Below are 23368 nucleotides of genomic sequence, written 5' to 3' on the forward strand. Positions count from 1 at the left end.
ACTTCCATGGGTAGTCTAGGGGTGTAATGGTTCTCGGTAAAAAAAAAATCGGACCATACCGTTCTCCACCCACGGTTCGGCACGCACTCGCACCACAGTTCATCTTAAATCTGAAGACCCGAACAGCACACGTTGCTATCTGTGTTTAAACTAAATTCGTTTATGCCTTGCCAAATTAAACATTCAAGAGCAAGGCATGAAAAGAGAACTTGCGTGCTCTGTGAGAAGATTTGTGTGTGCACTCATCCGAGGCGTGCACACAGAAAGCCACGTCTCAGACAGCGCGCAAATGTTGAGTTTTCTTTCAAGTCTTGTGTTTGAACAGACAAATTCACACAAAAATTATGTCAACATGCCTGTCTTGGTAAGTATCCTAGCAAACATAGTCGGTTATGGCTTAAAGGGTTAGTTCACCCAAAAATGAAAATAATGTCATGTATTACTCACCCTCATGCCGTTCTACACCCGTAAGTTAATCTTCGGAACGCAAATTAAGATATTTTTGTTGAAATCCGATGGCTCAGAGAGGCCTGCATAGCCAGCAATGACATTTCCTCTTTCAAGATCCATTAATGTACTAAAAACATATTTAAATCAGTTCATGTGAGTACAGTGGTTCAATATTAATACTATAAAGCGACGAGAATATTTTTGGTGCGCCAAAAAAAAAAGAAAAAAAAAAGACTTATATAGTGATGGCCGATTTCAAAACACTGCTTCCTGAAGCTTCAGAGCGTTATGAATCTTTTGTGTCGAATCAGCGGTTCGGAGTGCCAAAGTCACGTGATTTCAGCAGTTTGGCGGTTTGACACGCGATCATGATTCGACACGCTGATTCATAATGCCCTGAAGCTTCATGAAGCAGTGTTTTGAAATCAGCCATCACTATATAAGTCGTTTTTTTTTTTTTTTTTTTTAATATCCTTATCGCTTTATAAAATTAATATTGAACCACTGCACTCACATGAACTGATTTAAATATGTTTTTAGTACGTTAATGGATCTTGAGAGAGGAAATGTCATTGCTGGCTATGCAGGCCTCACTGAGCCATCGGATTTCAACAAAAATATCTTAATTTGAGTTCCGAAGATGAACGAAGGTCTTACAGGTGTGGAATGGCATAAGGGTGAGTAATAAATGACATTATTTTCATTTTTGGGTGAACTAACCCTTTAAAGAGTTAGTTTACCCAAAAATAAAAAATTCTGTCATCATTTACTCACCCTCAAGTAGTTCCAAACCTGTATGAATTTCTTTGTTCTGCTGAACACAAAGGAAGATCTGAAAAAATGTCAGTAACCAAATAGATCTTGCATGTGTATCAGTGTCAGTATGTTAGATCTGTGCATTATATCTTAAAGTGACAGCAGCCTTGCCTTCCTGCTGCTGTCTGTGTTTTTAATGTTAGTCAAACAAAAGACAAGGAAATCACGCACTGCTCTTGACTGAATAGCTTTTGTAACTTTAATAATGATTAATTTTTATTTAACTTATACAGTGAAGATTATATGCAATGTTATTTTATATTTGATTACTTTTTTCTACTGTTAGATACCTAAATAACCTGAAAAGCACTGTTTATTAGGGCCCGAGCACCAATGGTATGAGGACCCTATTGTAATTGCTCGGTCAATTCTTCTTCTTTGAAATGAATCGCATTTTTGAGGGCCTAAACATGCTCGAAAACTCATGTAACTTTGTACACACATCAGGAGTGGTGAAAATGTGCATCTGATATGGGTTTTAGAATTAGGTGTGGCAAAATGGCTCGATAGCGCCACCTACAAAATTTAAACAAAGCATCCCTTGCGCTACGTTTCACATACAAGTATGAAATTCGGTAGACACATGTAACAGCCCAGTACTTAGAAAAAAGTCGCTGGGTGCAAAATCTGAAAACCCAACAGGAAATGAGATATTTTGAACAGGAAGTGATGTGTTTAACACTGTGATACACTACTAGCAACATACTAAAATATGCAATTGAGTGCTAAACATTCTAGAACATGCTAGCAACACTTAGCTGAGTACTGAAGCATGCTATTATCGTAATGAAACAGGAAGTTATTGTAACTCAAGCATACAATGTCCAATCCTCCTCAAACTTCACGTGTTTGATAAGTGCCCAGGCCTGAAGACATCTACACACCAAAATTTAGTTATAGTCATAGCGCCACCAGTTAGTAGCAGGAAGTGTGGCAAATACAAATGACTGACATAGTCCTCCTATATTTATATACTTAAATGCATATTGCCCACCGTGCTCTGTTTTCCTAAAGCCACCGGGTGGTGGTGGTATGGGTGCGAGGGCCCTTTCATTGCTGCTTGCAGCTTTAATCTTATTTGTATCTTTGCTCTAATGTATTTATTTGTGCCGTTGCTTGTAGTTTGATTATTTTTGTTCTTATTTTCTTTATTTTTACTTGACAGTATAGTCCTTTTTCCCCTGAACATAGCACATACCGAACCGTACTGAAACCGTGACCCTAAAACTGCGATAAAAACCAAACTGTGAGTAATTTTAACCTTTACACCTAAAGTTGATACTGTAGGGCTCAACAAGGATATTTTCAGCTACTTCATTAAACATTTTCACTAACCCTAACCCCATTTTATTTTTAGCAATATATATTTTATGTGCCAGGACTTAGGAAACATTTAAATTCTGCATTTAATATTAAATTTTCCATATACACACACACAATATATTATATATATATATATATATATATATGATTTTTAAGATGACATTTAAAAAAAAAAAAAAACAGTATAATTAGATGTTCAATACATCACACAAAACCAAATCTTGAAGTTTGCAAGCCGTAAAAGCACATGTACATTGGCGAACGAGGCATTGAATAAACCGCAAGAAGGTATATTCTTACGGAGCCCTGGACATGACATGCAGGAAAAAAAATAGTAGGCTAAATCGTGTGCACGATTTACTAATTCGTTCCCTCAATTTACTAAATCGTGTACACGATTTACTAAAACGTGAGCACGATTTAGTAAATTGAGGGAACGAAATAGTAAATTGTGCGCAAGATTTAATTTTTTTTTCTTGCATGTCATGTGCAGGGCTCAGTATATTCTTAAGCCCTGGGTATACTTAGTTTTTTTACACGTACGGTAGTGTACGCGCACAGTCGAACGCACAGCCTTGAAAAGTATACTTCATTGACTTGTACGCATACACAGGCGTTTGACGCATGCGCAGTTTTGAGCAAACTCTCTCCACGAGTTACAACCCATGTAAACATCTTTGTATTCTTTCATGCTAGAGTTGTACAAATGAGGGTACTTTCTAACCTCTTCGCACAATCTGTCGTCTGTGTAGGTCTCCTTTGTCGCTGTAGCTTGCACACCTTCCAGTCTGTTCTGTTTATGCAGTTTTTCTTTGACTACCTTGTGAATCGACGCCCCCGGGGCACGGTTGCCACCTTGTGGATAAACTAATTACTGCAAAAAAATTAAATTGCACATGTGCGACCTGCGCGTACAAGTATGCGTGGTTACAAAAACTCGGTGGTGCGCGTACTCTTCTGATGACGAAATTCACATCACGCACACTGTATGTTGACCCTCACGTATGTGCAAAAAGTGAAGTATACTTTGGGCTTTATTCAATTTTTTTTTTTTTTTTTTTCTAGTGCCAATGGCAAATATATATTTTTTTCTTTTAAGAATTAAGTTCACAAAATGTTATTAGATGTATGTTAATTTACGTTACGTTTACGTTAATTCAATCTTACATAAACTGGTCTTGTTTCAGGTATGTTCAGATATTTACACTGAAAAAAGATTTAAAAAAAAAAAATTGATTACACAGTGCAAGTGGCAGTACCCTTAACTCTCACACTCTGTAGCCATGCCATCTTTATCGTCGAGTCCTATAATAACTAGTCCTATATTAATATGATCAGTGTTTCTGTCATACAGGGGCATTTTCACACCTTGTCTTCTCTCTGCTGAGGACTAAAGGGGAAAACATGAAGAAAAACACAACTGTGGCTATACTTATTCGGTTTGACAGTTTGAAAAAAAAAGAAAGTGAGCGAGAAATGAGTGAAAGGAAAAAGAGAAAGAATAAGAGGTGATTAGTGATCGTATGGGTCTTACAAGTCTTATAACAGATTTTAATGCACTTTATATTAACCCATAAAACATCATGTATCAACTTCCTCAAGGCTGATATGACCCTACTAAATAATTCATTATCTCTAAGAGCTTCTTTTGTTTCATATTTGATAATCAAGTATAGCTTAACAATAGCCAGTGTTTTACCCAGGCTTGTGTTTCCATGGTAACCATGAGTGTGGCCAAGAGTCAACCCTGTCACCACACGCTTCGCTCCTGTCCCATACTGTCTGTTTTTCCTTCTTTTGTATATTTCGCCATACGACGCCTTGACAGAATGGTTCAGGTGTCACCTGCTGAACTGTAGACGCTAACATTGCTCGATTAACAACGGACGAAACATCCGAGCGATATATATCATGCAGCATGCTGCATGTAGGAATAACAGGGCTAGCATGTTGCTCTGGTGATCACGATCATTCTGCGACACCGCCCACCTCACAAACCTAATTTTAAAGAAAGTCACACATTCCCACGTTGTGAGGTGGCGGTATCGAGTGTCCAACCAACACTTTCTCTGATCAACCCCTTGGGTGGGTGGGGAGGGTTCGAGAGGACCTTCATTTCTTTCCCTTCCTCTCTCATGTCATTTTACAAAAGTAAAAAGGCCCAAAATACTGTGATGACTAAATCTAAAACTTCATTTTTAACCTCAAAGCCTATTTTTGTCAAAATCATCATGTCAGTTGAGGTGCTATGGGGTCTGAAAAGTTAATAAAATAAAATAAAATAAAATAAAATAAAATAAAATAAAATTCATATCTAAAAATAGTGTTCATATCTAACCCATTCCTCCATAACACTCAGACACAATTGCTGCAACGTCTGTGGGGGCTGCCAGAGGGTGTTAGGAGGTTTGAAAAGTTCAGATAAAAATAAATATTATAAAAATAAATAAATAAATAAATAAATAATAAAATAAAATACAATAAAATAAAAAAAGTGTTCACATCTAAACAATTCCTCCCTAAAACTCAGACACAATTGCTGCAAAGTCAGTGGGGGCTGCCAGAGGGTGTTAGGAGGTTTGAAAAGTTCAGATAAAAATATTATAAATATATTATAATATTATAAAAATAAAATAAAATAATAAAAAATAAAATAAAACAAAACAAAACAAAAAAATAATAAAATAAAATAAACCCAAAAATAAAATAAAACAAAATAATAAAATAAAATAAAATAAAATAAAATAAAATAAAATAAAATAATAAAATAAAATAAAATAAAATAAAATAAAATAAAATAAAATAAAATAAAATAATAAAGTGTTCACATCTAAACAATTCCTCCCTAAAACTTAGACACAATTGCTGCAAAGTCAGTGGGGGCTGCCAGAGGGTGTTAGGAGGTTTGAAAAGTTCAGATAAAAATATTATAAATATATTATAATATTATAAAAAATATTATAAAAATAAAAAATAAAATAAAACAAAAAATAAAGTAAAGCAATAAAATAAAAAATAAAAATAAATAAAGCAATAAAATAAAATAAAATAAAATAAAATAAAATAATAAGGTGTTCACATCTAAACAATTCCTAAACAACACAATTGCTGCAAAGTCAGTGGTGGCTGCCAGAGGGTGTTAGTAGTTTTGAAAAGTTGAGAGCAAAATAAAATAAAATAAAAAAAATAATAAAAAAAATAAAACAACCACTAAACCACAAAGTGTGTCACAATGTTCGGAGCCAACAATGGCTGCACAAAGTTTCCATGCAGCTTGGCATGGCTGCACGCTCACCTGGCAGTGGGGGTGTCTAGCTCGGAAAACAGGGCGTGGAAGCTGGAACCAGAGCAAGATCAGGGCCCTTATTTAATCTAGGTAGAAAAGAAAAATGGGGCCATGGAGGGCACACCTGTACTATTTTCAACACCCCTTTTCTTGGACTAACAATCAAGTACACACTGGATTGGGTTGAGCTGGAAAGCCAGATCTGGTGATCAAGGAGTCAAGAATGAAGGACACAGTATATAACTGACTGACATCTTCCATCATAGTGACAACACAAGTTTTGCTGTATATTATTCAGATGTTCCACCAACTGTAATTTTGCGTATTGTCAGTGTGCAGATCCAAGTTGTTACTGAAGCTCTTTGACAACTGACAAGCGAAAGCGTCAGTCCCGCGACACGCCAGAGCATGAAGGCAGGTTTCTGCCCGCGCAATCATGGTTTGAGAGTTTCCCATACGAGACACTTATCCGTCTGCCGCAAATGTACCTCTTCACCGTGATGAATATTTCATGCTCTGATGGCACTTTTAAGACAGAACTAATTAACGAAAACTAGTTGATCTGGCATACGTTAAATCAGTTCAATTAAAAGCACGCAGGCAAACGCTACATGCTAATAGCAGGAGCAGCAGAATAATTGTATGTTGAGGGGGAAGTGCTGAATGTTAAACAGGCCCTGTTAACAGCACTTTAGCACTTGGCGATGAACTCCTCTCAGGATTACACCGACCCTTGATAATGGACTAATGCAGATCGGCACATCATACAATACATTTGGAAAAAACAGAGGCCTTCCAATGGCCATGACATATCTACTGCCTCCAAAGCAATGAGGCGGTGTAGATCTGATAGACTGTGACATTGCAAACTGAATTAAATCCAGTTGGGGATTTGGGAACTTGAGCCATGTACAAGACGAACTTATACCAACTTTGACTTTTGGTTTGGGAATTTTCTAAGCTAGCATTTAGACACAGATCTAGATGGTTCTGAAGAAAGGAAATCTTCACCCTAACAATGATTGCAATGGCTTTCTAAAATTCACAGCGAGAAGGAAAAGTGTTCTGTGGTATTGTGGAGTAAATGTGTTAGCGCTAGGAGTGTCTCCACCCTCCCTTAATGGTTAGCTCTTGGCAGACAAGATGGGATGAAAAGTATAGAGACAGACTAAACCATCTTCTGAAAAATAAACAGAGCTTTTAAGAGACAGACAAAAGCGCTATGGAAAGTGGACAACCAACTGTCCACCGATTCACCTGAGAATGTTTGAAATGGTAATAGCCTTCCTGTCCAACTGAAAAAAGACTCAATGCTCACATAACTGAACGCTAACATTAAGCCGTTTTCTTTGCTTTTATTTTGCTCCACTGTTTTTGTCATATCTCAATTGCTAGTTCTAGACAGAAATGGTTTTCATTGAAGAGCACATGGAAATTTTTTACATTTTTGTTAAAATACTTCCTTAATACACAGAGACAGCTGTAAGTATGCCATTTGGGGTTGATTTCCCTGTAAAGTATAACACTGTGTCTCTCTGGTGCTTCCAAAACATTGCTCTGTTTGTTTGAGGATACTGACCAGGGGTGTTTCCCAAAGCCAACTATGGTCACAAGTTCCGTCATTACCAACACAATTCAATGGAACTTGCGACCAGAGGTTTCATGCCCATTTAAACCAAGGGGGCACGTGCCCCATCAGATTTCTGAGCAAAATGGGTTTGAATGCAGCTTCCAAAAGACAAAAAAATAATAATTTTATGTTTGATGATTGACCCTTTGAAGAGTATGATCACATCGGTGTGATTAGAATGTTCAGTGCGTCACATGATCAATTGCTAAATTCAAATATGCGATCGCGTGTTGGCTGGCGCTGAGCCAGAGACGGACGGCACTCATCATATATCACAACTGTTCAGTGTTTTCAACCATATGATGTTTATTTTATGTTTCTGACATTTAAATACAGATAAGTACTAACAACAACAAAAAAATATAGTTTGTAAAATATACACTGATGTCTATGGAAACAATAATCCTTTCAAAAAGAATCAATGTCCTGTTTTATTAATATCCGATATTCTACACATTGCGTAGATAACAAAATTTACTCCAATCTTAGAATATTGTATGTACAAAATGAATAGTGCCCCAAAGTTGTCGTCTTTTGGTGAATATTCTGGAATAGAGACAGTACATGCGTTAATAATATATGTTCTCAAGTACAAATAATAGTATTTTTATTTGGGGGTTGTTTTTTTCCACATGAAACAAACAGTTCTGCGGTCCCCCATGATGAAGATTTTATTTATTAAAACAAACTATGTTTATGATTAATACAATAATCATAAGTGTTGAAGCTAACATTGCTAATTTATAAAACATGACAGTGACTAAAATATTAGTATTTTAGGTATGGGAATGGCATATTTTGGACACACATTATTTGTTACAGTGTAATTATACATTTAAGCACTGAGTAATATTAATTAATAATAATAATAATAATAATTTGCACTCAAAGTGCTTTACATGGAAGGGGGGGATCTCCTCAACCACCACCAATGAGGAGCATCCACCTGGATGATGCGACGGCAGCCATATTGAGCCAGAACTCCCACCACACACTAGCTTATTGATGGGAGGAGACAGAGTGATGAAGCCAATCAGTATATATGAGGAAGATTAGAAGGCCATAATGATGGACAGAGGCCACTGGGCAAATTTGGCCAGGATGCCAGGGTTAAACCCCTACTCTTTTTCGAAGGACATCCTGTGATGTTTAATGACCATAGAGAGTCAGGACCTCGTTTTAACGTCTCATCCAAAGGATATACAACATGTACTTACTACATTAGAATTAGGGTTTTGTTTAGGGTTAGTTGCATGTAATTATGCATAATTTACTGTTATCACTGCAGTAAGAACATTTGTAACAAGGGAACTGTAAAATAAAGCGTTACCCATATTTTTAGTTCTGCTATACGAGCTAGATTAATTGGTCATTGGGCTGGTCTTGGGTTAGTTTTGATTGGTCAATGTAGATCTGGCAACCCTTATCATAGTACTTTGTTATTTGATTGCCTATAAAAATGCCATGTGCTTGAAAAGACAGTTTAAATAGAAGTTTGTGTGAATATGCATGAGTGGGTCTCTCTGGGTCGGCGCAAAAGCCAATTTGACTCTGTCAGTTTGAATGTGACGTCACGCCAGTGTTGCCAAGTCTGTGGGCTACTTTAACACTGTTGCCGTGGGTTGTTTTTCATGTCTGCGGGTTGAAGCAACCCCAAATAACATTATATTTAGCCCCTGGAATGCGAATTTTACCAGGGGAACCCCACCAAAAATGTGTATTTTACCCCCCAGGACACGATTTTTACCGGGGGACCCCCCTGAGATGCAGCTGGGCTAGTTTTGGGCTTGTTTTGAGTAGCAATTGGGCGGGTTTTGTTGTGAAAACCTGGCAACCCTGCGTCAGACTGTCCTCAAAACTCAAATGTGTGACATTGCTGTTGGGGAAGGTGTCACAAATACATGACAGTAGGTTTTAATATTTACCATATGTGAAACTTCATTCAATACTCGCATATGAAGCTCAGTAAGGATGTACATTAGATAAAGTCTACTTACTCTAAATCCCTAATCACCACGTTAAAGGGACTGAAGAGGATGAAGACAAGTATGGTTTTAACTGGTGAGGGTTAGCATACCTCCCTGTGTGTAAACATCCTGTATTTAAGACCACGTGTGGTCAGAAAGTAAGCCAGAAACGACTGAGCGCGACATGGGCGGGGGTGTTGTCAACGAGTTTGTGTGTGTGTGTTTGTTTGTGTGTTTACTTTTCAAACCCAAAAGCAGCTCTAGAGTATGCCACGATTTAAGACCCACTAAGATGGACCAAATCTCACCCCAGTGAAAGAGAGAAGAGAGAGAATTACCAAAGATATTATCAAACAGCGTAAGGTGGACAAGCATAAGGAGAAATAGAAGAGAAAAAAACAGAAACAAAAACCTCATGACCACATCCTCTTTTTCAGCCTGGGAGTGTAAAGCCCACTGCTAAGCGCTTGCCCAGGGTATGCGATCTCATTTCCAGGGGCTTTTTTTTCACTCGGTTTCTCCCCCAGGGCTTTCCACACAGCCTGAGAGCCCCCTCTGAAATATTCACAAGGCACCTGAGGACACAGGTCTTTGTGGGGCGGTTCCAGGGAGGTCGGCTCCGGTTTAACCCACACAACGAGTGCCTAATCTAGGGGGATGAACACATCTAAGTGGCTGATGAGCACAGCTGTCACTCCATACACACACATACACACACACACACACAGGCCCCCAAACAGCTCTAGGGAGCAAAGCGCACCTGTATGCGTCCCCAATCACACAAAAGAACTTCCACAATCTAGTTTTTTGGTTTGATTACTAGGGATGTGTGAGACAAGTCGACTAAACAATACTGCTGCTGCTAGCTGACACTGAAAAAACTAGTCATTTACATTCATTTTTTTTTTTGCACATTTATGTTTTGCTTTATTTTATTCATTTATTTTACAAAGGCTATGTTCAAATTAATGTCATGTTAATGTTACATTTTAAAAATGAAACATTATTTTGAATAGTGTATATTTGGAGGGAAAATAATTTTATTTTAACTCAGACCTTGCATGTGTTAATTTTAACAATGTCACTTTCAGAGAAATGTCCACTCGGAAGATAAGCAAAATGAGTATTTTTACTTATAAGAAAACAGAAATGTTTTGTGTGGGCAATGTAGTGTCAAACTATCATATAACAATTAATGTTCACCCAAAAATAATTTACTCACCCTCAAGTTGTTTCTTTCTTCTGTTAAACATAAAAGAAGATTTTTTTGAAGAATGTTGGTAAGCAGACAGTTGATGGATTACAACGACTTCCATAGTATGAAAAAAATACTATGGAAGTCAGTGGAACCATCAACTGTTTGGTTACCCATATTCTTTAAAATATCTCCTTTTGTGTTCAACAGAAGAAAGAAAATCATACAGGTTTAGAGCAGCATGAGGGTGAGTAAATGATGACAAAATTTTTGGGTGAACTATACCTCTAAGCTTGCTTTTAGACTTGTTATACTGCTGGTTATGAGGGAAAATACCTGCATGAAATTTTATACTGGTTTAAAAGGGAAACATTTTAAATTAAACTTAATTGACAACTACTAACAAACAGAATACCCATGAAAGTATAGCTGCCAGTACACGTCAAGGTTTTCTTGCGATTTTGCCGCCTGTCATATGTACAAGTACTTTTCGTACACAAGAAGCGCGTGCAAATCCAACTGCGCAATCTAACTTTTTTTTTTTTTGAGGAATTGTATAATTGACATTGACTATTGAGTTTGCACACTGCCTATTGATTCATTGATTTTAATAATATTGTCTCAGTATAGGATTTGAATGTTTGATTCATAGATTAAGTAGACTATTTCAAATGGATCGCTTATAGAGAATGTCATTTTTTAACATTTTCTTCTGGGGCTTTGTTAATAGTTGTCTAGTCGGTTGCAAAATTCCAGTTTAAACGCTAATTCAATTAATTGTGGAACACATCGCTATTGATACCACATATGGTGTGAGGGTGTAAAACTGAAATAAAAAATTTAAATGCAACAATTGTGTGCTTAACAGTCATGTTTGTGTTTAGCTTTAAATATTAATGTGAATCAAAAGGGAGGCATCATACAAGACACGTACCGTACAGATGTTTAATGTACAGTATTCATGAGTGTGTTTCTAAGCTGATAAATATAATATCGGGCTTTGTGTGGTCTTAAAGTGAGGGGGAGAAGCCGGTCCCCAGTGTTGGAGCAGGTTCATGATTTCTAACCTGTTACCCACACAACACAGCCCACAGCCCGGGGAGAGCAGCCATCTTCCACACACTCCACCCACACACACACATACACACTCAGCTGTGTGTCGTGTCAGCTTGCACCCCCATACCCTGCCCCCCCACATCAGCACCCATTCTCCATCGTTCACACACACACACACACACACACACACACACACATACACACACACACGGCCAGTTGACTACCCCCTCTTTATCTGTTTCTCTATCCCTCTGCACCATCAGCCACCTCCTCCCCCATATCTTGCCTTTCTGTGCAAATGTTCAGATTAACAACCGCAACCACCCTGAATAAACACAGCACTGCACTTACTTGTTCAACTAACTGCCTGAACCTCCCTCAAGATACACTTGCACATCCACACACATGTTAAACATGTATGCTTAAACATTATAACAGTCAAACATTTAAAACAATCTCCAATGTTGTGGATTCCCTCATATAAGATGAAGCATACAAAGTATACTGAATTTAACTAAATGAACGCAGCTTGAGCTTTGAGATGTAGGCACTGCCATGCATAATTCAACATAAAAATAATATATTAAGGGTTATATACAAGTTCTGCTCTTTTGGAAGCATCTATGCTATCGATTTCCATAGACAAAGTCAACTTCAGTTTGTAGAGTCAAACGAAACTGTGTTGACAGAGTGCACTTACAGTGGAAGTCTATGGGGCATTCATTTACTGTTTTGTTTGTTTTTATGGACTGAGTCATAATTAGTCCAAACCAGGCTCTCTGGAAAAATGTGCCTGTGGTGATATTTCTTCAAAATGATTTTACGTCTATTCTTGCACGTTTCGTGACTTTCAAAGTGAAATGTCCATCGAGAGACACAAAAAAGTGTATTCAGTTGTATCTGAAACTAATGAATGTTAATCTGGCAACATTTTATTACATCGGTTCTTGTACATATCGCAGCAGTTCGAAAATGAGTGGCACTACAAGGTTAAGGCTCTATCATGTTTGAAAAAAAAATGTACCACCTACATTAAACCTAACCGATGGTGTTGACAAAAGCAAACGCGAGATAGAAACACATTTGCTGAAGCAACCATGCCATTTTGCCAAAACCATTTTAGCTGCTTCTACAAGTCTTTTTTATCGGGACTTGTCTTTCATGGGATTCAATGTACAATGCTGTACCAGATGAGCTACAGAGCAATTATACTATGTCAGAAAACACATATACAGTTATGTGATGAAAATGTCAAAATGTCACATAATTCAGTGGGTCACAGAATTCGGCACAACACCGGTATTACCGATAACACCCGGAATTCACAATCACGCGTATTCTGTGTAAAGGCCTATAATTTGCGGACATCAGGGAGCTGCATTCTATATGCGGGGTATTGAAATCGCCTTTAAATGCGCATTCACTTTTCACTTTCTAATTCATGATAGGGAGCGGTGGTACTGACCGCACGTTTTCTCAAGATCTGTTGCACACCAAATCCTCTGCCATTGTCTTGTCAGTCATCTCACCTTACTCTCGTCACATGAAATCTGACTCTGCAGCTCATGTTGTATGGAGCAGAGCAGAAGCCAAACGTTTTTTATTTCTTTAAAAAAGAAAAAGCAAAACAACAGTGGGGGCTGTGCTGTGGTGGGCAAGTAATGTAATTGGTGTACGGCCAAAGACTGTGTAACACCGGTAACATCAACTAATGCAGTGAAAAGGAATTAAAGTTGTTGGTGTTTTACTGCCTCTAGTGTTCATTTCAGCTGGAAAATACAGTGAATTGTATGTATAGTTGCGTTTTTGGACTTTCAAATTCGCGATCATGCATATTCTGTGTATAGGGAGCGGTGGTACTGACCACACATTTTGTGAATGGCGCTCAGGATCTGTTGCACACCAAATCCTCTGCCATCGTCTTGTCAGTCAACTCTCCTTACTCTTGTCATATGAAATCTGACTCTGCAGCTTTTGCTGTATGGAGCAGAGCAGATGCTTTCAGTTTATAGTTGTAGCATCCATAGTCCAACTGAACTAAATACAAAACGACAATGGGGGCGGTGTCATGGTGGGCAAGTAATGTAATTTGTGTAAGGCCAAACACTGTGTAACACTGACTAATGCAGCAAGCCTAGTGAAAAGGAATAAAAGTTGTTGGTATTCTACTGCCTCTAGTATTCATTTTAGCTGAAAAATGCAGTGGGTTACTTTTGCCAAAATGTAGGTAGAGGCACGTTTTTCCAATGAGCCCATGTTGAATGATCCTCTGTGGTATTCAACAGCAAACCATCAATAGAGTTTAACTTGTATTTAATATTTTTTTTATAACAGCTTATTTCTTATAACAGCTTATTAAGTGCTGGACGTGGGCAGGTATGATATTTTGGCTTCATTAAAATGGTTCCTAGAACACGGTGCTACTCTTTACTCTTATTTCAGTCCTTCTCTTCCCCTTACCCCATGCAGTAGGAACCAGTTCCCCTCCCCTGCTTTCTGTTGACACAATACAGCCACACCTGTAAGGAAGTCAATATGCATAGTGGACCAAAGCCCCCCTCCTGCCTAAAATGTTCTCCCACTTATACACAAACACACACACATACGGATTCTCCATTAAACAAAAACACCTGGACATGACCCTGACAGGCAACACCAACACTGCCCTCTAGAATGAGATCTCTTGCTAAAGAATACACAAATACAGTTTGTGCAGACTGTGCATTTATCGAAGAACAATCATTTACACATTTGGCAGACGCTTTTATCTAAAGTGACTTAAATATATATATACCTTAATACGTATGCTTTATCAGTATGTGCACTCAATGGGAATCAACCCCCTGGCACTGTTAGCACCGCACTCCACCAGTCAAACTACAGGAACACAATCACTGTACTTTTATCCGCAAGAATAAGAGTTAGATAGTGCTTTTCATTATAATTCTGTGGACTGTCTACACACTTTATACTTAGGTAAAGGAAGAAGGCAAAGGAAAAACTAGGAAAGCACCACATTTTAGTGCTTAATAACAGTTTGGAACTATAACAGATATAAAGACTGTATGAGGATCTCTTGCCCTGGATAGGTCAGTCCAGCACATGGTGTCATTAAATGATTCTAGGCTACCTTAGAATGACTGTTTTCCATCCCAGGAGAGAGGTGACTGGACAGGCTGTACCTGACAGCACCATCAGACACACACACCACTAACATCAACATATATTACAATCTTTAAATCTACAATTGAAGTTAAGGATAAATAATGCCATTGTCATGTTAATTAACTCATTGTTTAATCAAAATGCAGGTCATTGGTGTCAGAGAGGTGGAAAAGACCTATAAAAGTGATTTGCAAAGGAAGTTGTCGTGTTGGCTTCATTCTGTGTAGATGGGCATGAGGACAGTTCCTTACATAACCAGTTCTTCTGCTCAACTGACTCATTTTGCACTGCAGACAGTCACAATGCCATAAATATATGAATGTAACTTTAAAAAGCGTGATGTTTACAATTATTTACGTTCTTACATGTAGTTAAATTCGGTAAATTTCGCACGTAAATGCTTTCATAAGTAACATTTCTTGTTTTTAACGGTTTGAATTTGACAATTTCGACTACAGTTATAAAATATTCCCAACAAACCAATCAGAATCGGGTGCACCTGTAGCAAAGAAGAGCCGACACGGCGCGAACAAGCGTCATAATAATCAATACGGAGTGGTACATTCTTTTGACAGACGCGCTGAACGATACATTGTTGCGCGTAACGCTTGATTCAAATGTATCAATTCCTAGACGCGCGTTCGAATTCATTGTTGACGTATATCTGTAAAATCGCTGATGTTCCGCCGTCGGCGAGTCAAACAAGTGGGGTCGCTCCCCTTAAAACCAACCCGTCAGCGAAGAGAAAATGGAGGAAGACGGAACTGACCAGCTTTAAGGGGGCAGACGGGGGAAAAAGAGACAATAACCCGAAGAGCAGCGCTCATGTCACCAAACGCTTTCCTCAGTGAAGACTCGAATATACTCTGCTCTCCTCAAGTTGAGGGAAGTATTAGGCTCCGAGCCCCTGGATTTAATTATGCGGGAAATAAAATAATAGAAAAGTGTGTCCAAAAAAATCCCCTTCCCTTTTCTGGTAGTAGGTTTAGGGTGTTGACGCAGCAGAAATTTCCAGCTGGAGAAATTCCCCTTTTGGAGGTTAAATGAGGGGAGGAGAGAGTGGGGTTAAGCCCTTGCTTGCCAAAGCTGAGCTTTTCATTTAAATACCACCACCACACGCACTGACCCCCAAAGGACATGGTTTTAGGATTAAAACTTAGGGCAAATGTTGTAATATAAATAGTATTAAGTTCTCAATGGTGAAATATGAAGCACCGTGTAATCAGCGCGTTGACAAGACAAAAAGAAAGTCTCACATCACTCCAATAAAAGTATCCTGAATGAATGACTGCACATCTGACAGCAGTTCGCAGCGCGTGCTTCATCTGTCATGAACATGTTCTCACCTGGAGACGTCAAACAGGTTGCTGTCAAGCATTCTACTTAATGACGCGAAATAAAACAAACGCACCGACCTCGCGAAAACTCAACTTGAACTTACCTGAATACCTGTGTTGAGGCGCGAGCTCATATCTCTGCCATACATCCAGATGACAAGCCAAGTATGATTGTAAAAGCACTGAGAGTGAAGCCTGTGTGGTGGTCAGAAGGGAGGAAGTGCTGTTAGAGATAGTGTGGAAAGGTGAGAGAGGCGTACCTGTTAACCCATGAGTTCTGGGGGGAGCGCGATGTCGATGCTTTGGAGCTCCAGTATTTGCTCGTGACAGGTTTGAGAGAGTGAGCAAGTCAACAATGTCAGCAGTCAGCTGGGAGACGCGTGTGTGTCGGTCAGTGTAATTCCCCTGCTCGCTGTCTCCCTCTCTCCACGCTCGTCTTTTTCTGTAATTCTCCCTCCCCTGCTTTTCCGTGTCTCCGTATCAGGAACCAACCTCCCCCTCTGTGTGTGTCTCTCTCTCTCGCTCGACCGAGAGTCAAATACAGGAAATGAGGCAACATAAACGCTCACATTCACCATCAAACCCTGGACAGCTCCAGCTGAACTCGAACAGCCATGAAGCCTTCAGGTCAATTATGAATATCCAGAGGGCAACATGCCCACTTTATTATCATAAAGATTATAATAAAGATCATACTAATATGACAGGTGGAATACGGATGCTGAATTGGAATTTAATTTTGCAACCTCAAAACCAATAAATAAAAGCAAAAATAATTTGATTAAAAAAAAATAATAATAATAAAAATGTTATAATCCGAAGAATCCGGGTCAATTTGATGTATATGCATGACGTTTAAATATAAAACTAATTTTTCATAATTTTTTCATTATTTTGAATCAACTTTTGTCCTCACTAATTCGCTTTAAAAGTCTGCATGTATAATAATAATACACAAGAATTAGCAAAATACTGTTTATATATATATATATATATATATATATATAAATTTCTCCCATTGATTAATTTATTTTTCTCCCAAAACATGAATTGATCATTTTAAAAAATCATCTGTTAGAGCTGCGAGTGCCCAGTTCATAGGGCATGTGATGGTTTTTCCTGCTGAATTTGCATGAGGGAGCGTCTGTGCGTATAGGTGCGTGTAGGCGTGAGTGAGCGGCTGCTACACGCTTTTGTCCACTGTGCGCGTTCTCGAGTGCGTGGAGAGAGATACACGCCCTCTAGTGGTGAGAACGGCGCTTCGAATTCGCCAACGCGGGCATGTCATCACGCTCTCAATATTCCCAATCACCTGCCGCAAATATAATTCACAGGAGGCGTGGTTACGTTTGATCATTGAGCATATTCTAAGAGATACAATGGCTTTACAGCAGTTCAGTTTTTGTTATTTGAGTGCTGTCTCTCACCCCTTAATCTGAGACACAACAGTCAGGCCATTTTGTATTGCACGTGTGCGTATTTGAGAGCTTTGGCCGGATTGGAACGTGTGTCGGGCAGGGTGTTTGTGTGTGTGTGGATTGTGTGGATTAAACCCATTGACCTGTGGCAGGACTCCTGTCTTAGGCTCCTGTGTACGCGTGTAATGCTGATGTTCTTTAGCCACTCTCTGCATCCGCAATCCGTGTCAAAATCAAGCTGCTTTTCTCCCTTGCTCTATCCGTCTGCCTGTCCATGTACGCCAACGGCGGTCTGCCAAGCTGCCTGACACAACATAGTCTGCCTGATTACGCCCCCCTTTTATCCTGCCACCTCTTAAACACCACCCCCCTCCATCCAGCAAGGGGCTTAAACTTCATTAGCCCTCTTATGTATTTATTCATTCATATCATGAGCACTCATCAAAGCCGGGCCAGAGGGACAAGGGCCAAGGAAGGCCTTGCATACACATAAGCATTGGGAAGTGACCAGACAACACAGCAATCATATTATTTTCAAAACCTCTCAACAGGTGCACAGGCAGTCCTGCTAGTGCTAGAAACTCTAGGCTAGAAAAAAAAAAAAGAAAAAAAAAAAAAAGTTTTTTGACAAATTACCCTTGTGTAAAAGAAGTGCACTTTAGCATACTTTCAAAAAGAGTATTTATTACAACAATAAAATACTTGAAAAGAGCATACTTAAGTATGAACTGAACATAATGTTTTTGAACACTTAATTGCACTTAATTGCTTTTCCCTGAGCTTTTGATATATAAGAGGTCATTGCACTATAAGAATATCCTGTAAGTTTCAGAACTGAAAACTTCCTTGTTAGTCCAATTTTATTAACACCAGAGCCAGTGAACGACTCGCCCCGGAATGTGCCTATCTATAGATCAACAATGTGAATGTCTCAGTTAAGCATTTTTTATTGTATTTGGTACATTTCACGGTGGATTCTCTGGTAAATCGATTGCATTTCGGTGCAGGCTTTGCAAACAGACTTTTACAATATGGACTCGACAGTAATGCAACAACATGTAAGTAACTGTGTTCTGATGCCTGATCTGATATTAATGATTCATGTACAGTCAGCTGTTCTTTGTGTCAGTAAATCAAACTAGTGAACAAACGGTCAACTTCACGTTGTTTCTCTTAGTAGGATGAAAATAATCTGTTATTTAAATGGTGATTAAATTATATATAGAACGCGTCAAAGAACACTCCCTTTACAATCACTGGAGCTGTCAATCAAACAGTTAGAGTTTATTAGTGACTGAGTTCTGGACTCGCGCCAAAACTCCCGTTTTATTCAACGAATCTCTTAGTTACATCGCGTTTGCACTGGTAGTTATGATGAAAGCATTTGTTAGTGTGCAGAAATTGAGTTGCAATGACGAGATCACTGCTTTCATGCGCTCAACAACATGCCTGTGATCGGCTACAATGTTCATCACTGCAACCTTTCATGCCACGATCTAAATATAATGCCATAGATTTAAATGTAATGCTATAATCAACACTTTTCACAATTAGTTAATCTTGAGAGCTGTAATAGTAAAAACGTGCTAAAAGTTTTTGAGAGAGTAATACCAAAGACGATTCACTCCTATTAGTTATGAATGGGAGAAACTGCAACGAGCAATATGGCGGAATATGTCCCGCCTTCTAAGAAGCTCCGGTTCCTATAGAAACCTGAATCTCACGCTTAGGACTGCACATGCGCATTGGCTCATCAAGCCTGAAAAATAAGCTTTTTTTAATGCCATTTGACCATAATAAAACAACATTTATGGGACAGTTCATGTTTTTTTGCTGATTTGAAATATGTTATTTAATTGTGAGTTCGCCCAGCAGTTTTTGAGATGTCAGGATTCTCCCAAATATCAAATAGATAGGACTTGGTCTTGGATGCCCAAAATAGCTGCGCGGAGGCGTTGCAAATATGGCCGCCGAGTGAACAGATTTTCCTTGAAAGGGACTTTGATAATACTTAGCTATTTCATATGCAAAGATGTTAGCCAATCACAGCAGTGGGTGTTTACATTGAAGTCTCACAGCAGACACGCCCCTTAAAACAGAGCGTTCAAATCAGAGGGCTAAAATCAAGGTAGGAAAAATGCCTTTTATTTCTAAAGTATGACAATTATTGATGTAAAAAGAATACTAACATTAACATAAGTGCGCCCCAGGAAACATTATATAACAATAAAATAACGCAGTTCATGACCCCTTTAATTGCAAATAAATGAAAATGTATTATAGTTTAAATTTATATTAAATGCAGTTGAACTTAAAAGTGCTTTTTTTGAACCACTTAAGCAGGACTTAAGTATATCTTTATATGTAATTTCATAATTATTTCTATATTGTCTTTGAAATATAGTTAAAGTTTAAAGTAAGCTACAATACTTGAATTTCATTTCTATTGAAACTTGTTTAGTACATTTAAAATTTATTCACTTTAAATGTAATATTGAATAACAGTTAAAATTATAATCAAGTACTTTAGTATGTTAGTCAACACATGAAAATAAGTGTACTTCTTTAAAGCACAACAAAAGTTTATTAAAACAATGATTTAAAATGTTAAAGTAAAAATTTTAATTTGACATTAGTGCACTTTTTAAAAGTGTATTTAATTGTTAATAAACAGTCATTATAGTGCCCCTCTCTTTAAGTAGCTGGCCATTTATTTAATTAATATCACATTATTTGCAAGTACAGTTTTTAAATATACTTATAAGATCTGAAGTACACTACAAGTGCATGTTCATTACAGTTAAGCACACTTATTTTTCACAAGTGTAAGCATCTTGTTGCTGCCTTAAAACTCTGTTATTTAGGCCACTACAAACACATTTTAACTCATCAATACACTCAAACACAAGTACGCACAGATTGTAGATGCTTAATTAAAAGAAAACACTCCCGTAAACGTCAGCACAGGAAACGAGAACGGAGTCCAAGTGCTGACATGTGTTTGAACCGTGACAACAGGAGGAGAAACATAAATAGCATCCTTAAAAACTTTCTGAAGTCTGAAATTAATTGCGTCTTTTACTCAGGCCCCCCCTACCGTGAAGCGCAATAATCACTCACGTCAAACAAGCGGGTGCAAAATATATATAAACACACACTGTCATAAAAATAGCACGGATGGATTTCAAAGCACCGTCCCCCCACCTTTCACTATCAATTTGCCAGCGAGCTGAATAGTGCTCTGTTTCTGCCAGTCTGTCAGTGGATGCGAAGGGAGACCAGGTGTGTGTCTGTTCTATTCAGCGACGGTGCTGTTTTCTATGGGGAGCGCGGGGACGAGGTGTCCATCTAAAGGTGCAATGTGACGATAATGGCAGCTGACAAAAACCAAAACCGACTTCTACACTAGCATCCGCTCTCAAAAAAAAAAAAAAAAAAAAAACCCTCAAAACAAACAACAACAACAAAAAAACACCACGGAATGACAGCAAAACAATGACACCTTCACAGGCATTAATGGGTGAATGGAAAAGAGAGTGGATAAACTGAGGAAAGGGAAGTGAAAGTGAGATGTGTTGTACTGTAGACTAGATACGTGACAGACTATCAAACAACATAACAGCTCTTAGGTGTCTGCGTGTCCATCATCGTCTAGTCTGGTCAAGTCTAATCTTGTCAACATGAAGCAGTGTTCAATACAGGGCACTTTCACACCAGAGCTTTTGTTGTGGACTCAGGTCCACTTGACGTCAGGGTTTGGTTCGTTTGGTTGTTGTAAAAGCATTTTCTTACTTGTGTGAGAACCAGCAAACCACACCTGAGTCTATTTTGAAATGTTGAACTGGTGTACGATTCATTTGGACTTGCATTTGGTATGAATACAATCCTGTCTAATTTGCACAAGTGAACTGCTATTGGTTACCTATTAGATTGTTAGGCCTGAAATATCCTCTACTCAAATACATAACCACACACACAAGCTAGCTACACAAGCTCAAAGTGTCTTAGTGCTACGAAATACCTGAAAACCACGAAGTACAAAATACAAGTAGTTGTACTGTTGTACAGTGGCCGAGAGAGCTCAACGTGCTGCAACTGAAGAAAACATGCAAAAACCCAGCAAATTAAGAAAACACCTTCATCAATTTGACAAGACATGTGCTGCAAATACTCACAATGCAACCAAATACAGAAACACGCTGCAAATACTCACAACGCAACCAAATACAGAAACGAGTTGCAAATACTCTCAACTCAACCAAATACAGAAACAAGCTGCAAATACTCACAACGCAACCAAATACAGAAATGCACTGTAAATACTCACAACGCAACCAAATATAGAAATGCACTGTAAATACTCACAACTCAACCAAATACAGAAACAAGCTGCAAATACTCACAATGCAACTAAATACAGAAATGCACTGTAAATACTCACAACGCAACCAAATACAGAAATGCACTGTAAATACTCACAACTCAACCAAATACAGAAACAAGCTGCAAATACTCACAACGCAACTAAATACAGAAATGCGCTTCAAATACTCACAACACAACCAAATACAGAAACGAGCTGGAAATACTCACAACACAACTAAATACAGAAACGTGCTGCAAATACTCACAACACAACCAAATACAGAAACGTGCTGCAAATACTCACAATGCAACCAAACACAAAAACGCGCTACAAATACTCACAACACAACCATACAGAAACTCCCTGCAAATACTCACAACGCACATATGATCAGGTTGTTAAAATAAACAAAAAAAGTCACCTTTCAGGTCATCGACAACACCACTGATGAGTAGACATTGAACAATAAGCATGTCCCAGCCAGGTTCATCACTTGTTGTGAGTATTTGCAGCACGTGTTGTCAAACTGATGAAGTTTTCTTAATTTGCTGGTGTTGTTTCTATTTGCATGTGTTTTCTTCAGTTGCAGCGCGTTGTGCTCTCTTGGCCACTGAAGTGTTGGCCACAAAGGGGCACTATAGCACTTTAAGCCAACAAGTCCCCCACCCAATAATTAGAAATGGCCAAATGGCCAAAATGTGTTCTTTTATTAATTTGTAGGGATTGTTTTGTGTGTTTCATGGCCTGGTTATTCAGAACCATTGAAATTTCGAAACGCTTCAAAACAGATATTATGATGTAAAGAAGCCTCATTTACTGAACTCATGTGACAGTTTTAATCATGCTCCAAACCACTGGTTCAAAACAAAATGATTTGCAAAGATTTTGAAGCTTCACAAAGCTGTGTTTCGAAAGCACCAATGACTAGAGGACAATCTTGCTAAGCAAGTTAGCTTAACTGTTGATATGTCTATACTACAGCTAGATATTTATTAGCTAAATAACAACATCCAATTTAATGGCAAGGGGTGTTATAGCAGACAGTCAGTTTTCTTTACCAAGCAACAACTATCATGACCATTTGAAAATAATTTGCTGCGCAAATTAACTAATCTGTCAACATGTTTATACATAGCTAGCTAGCACGCTGAATAACAACAGATACTGTTTAATGGCACATGTGTATACATTTGAAGGTAACTCTATTGCCCCCATTGAGTACTGAGGTTTGTTACCGCATCAGTAATACAAAATGCACAATAATCATCAAAAACTGATCAGCACCAAGTATACTGTATGTCTGCTTTCTGTCACAGAGTATAGGTGCATCCCCTATGACATTTTGTAGTATAAATAATG

At 38.3% G+C, this 23368-nt stretch overlaps 1 protein-coding gene across 3 annotated transcripts in view; it reads right to left on the reverse strand.

Annotated features, from left to right (window-relative positions):
- The window catches only part of zbtb46 (zinc finger and BTB domain containing 46), an 89798-nt gene extending 73029 nt beyond the window's left edge, over window positions 1-16769 (reverse strand). Inside the window, exon 1 of one of the 3 annotated variants that reach the window (XM_051879763.1) lies at window positions 16486-16755. The gene's annotated coding sequence lies outside the window, so the exon portion shown is untranslated. Of the gene's footprint in view, window positions 1-16329 lie in introns of all 3 variants that reach the window. The other 2 variants (XM_051879762.1, XM_051879761.1) reach the window with 2 other exon arrangements.
- Between the last annotated feature and the right edge of the window lie 6599 nt (window positions 16770-23368).

The sequence above is a fragment of the Ctenopharyngodon idella genome, chromosome 22 (assembly GCF_019924925.1).
Source record: "Ctenopharyngodon idella isolate HZGC_01 chromosome 22, HZGC01, whole genome shotgun sequence".
In the NCBI taxonomy this organism is placed as follows: Eukaryota; Metazoa; Chordata; class Actinopteri; order Cypriniformes; family Xenocyprididae; genus Ctenopharyngodon; species Ctenopharyngodon idella.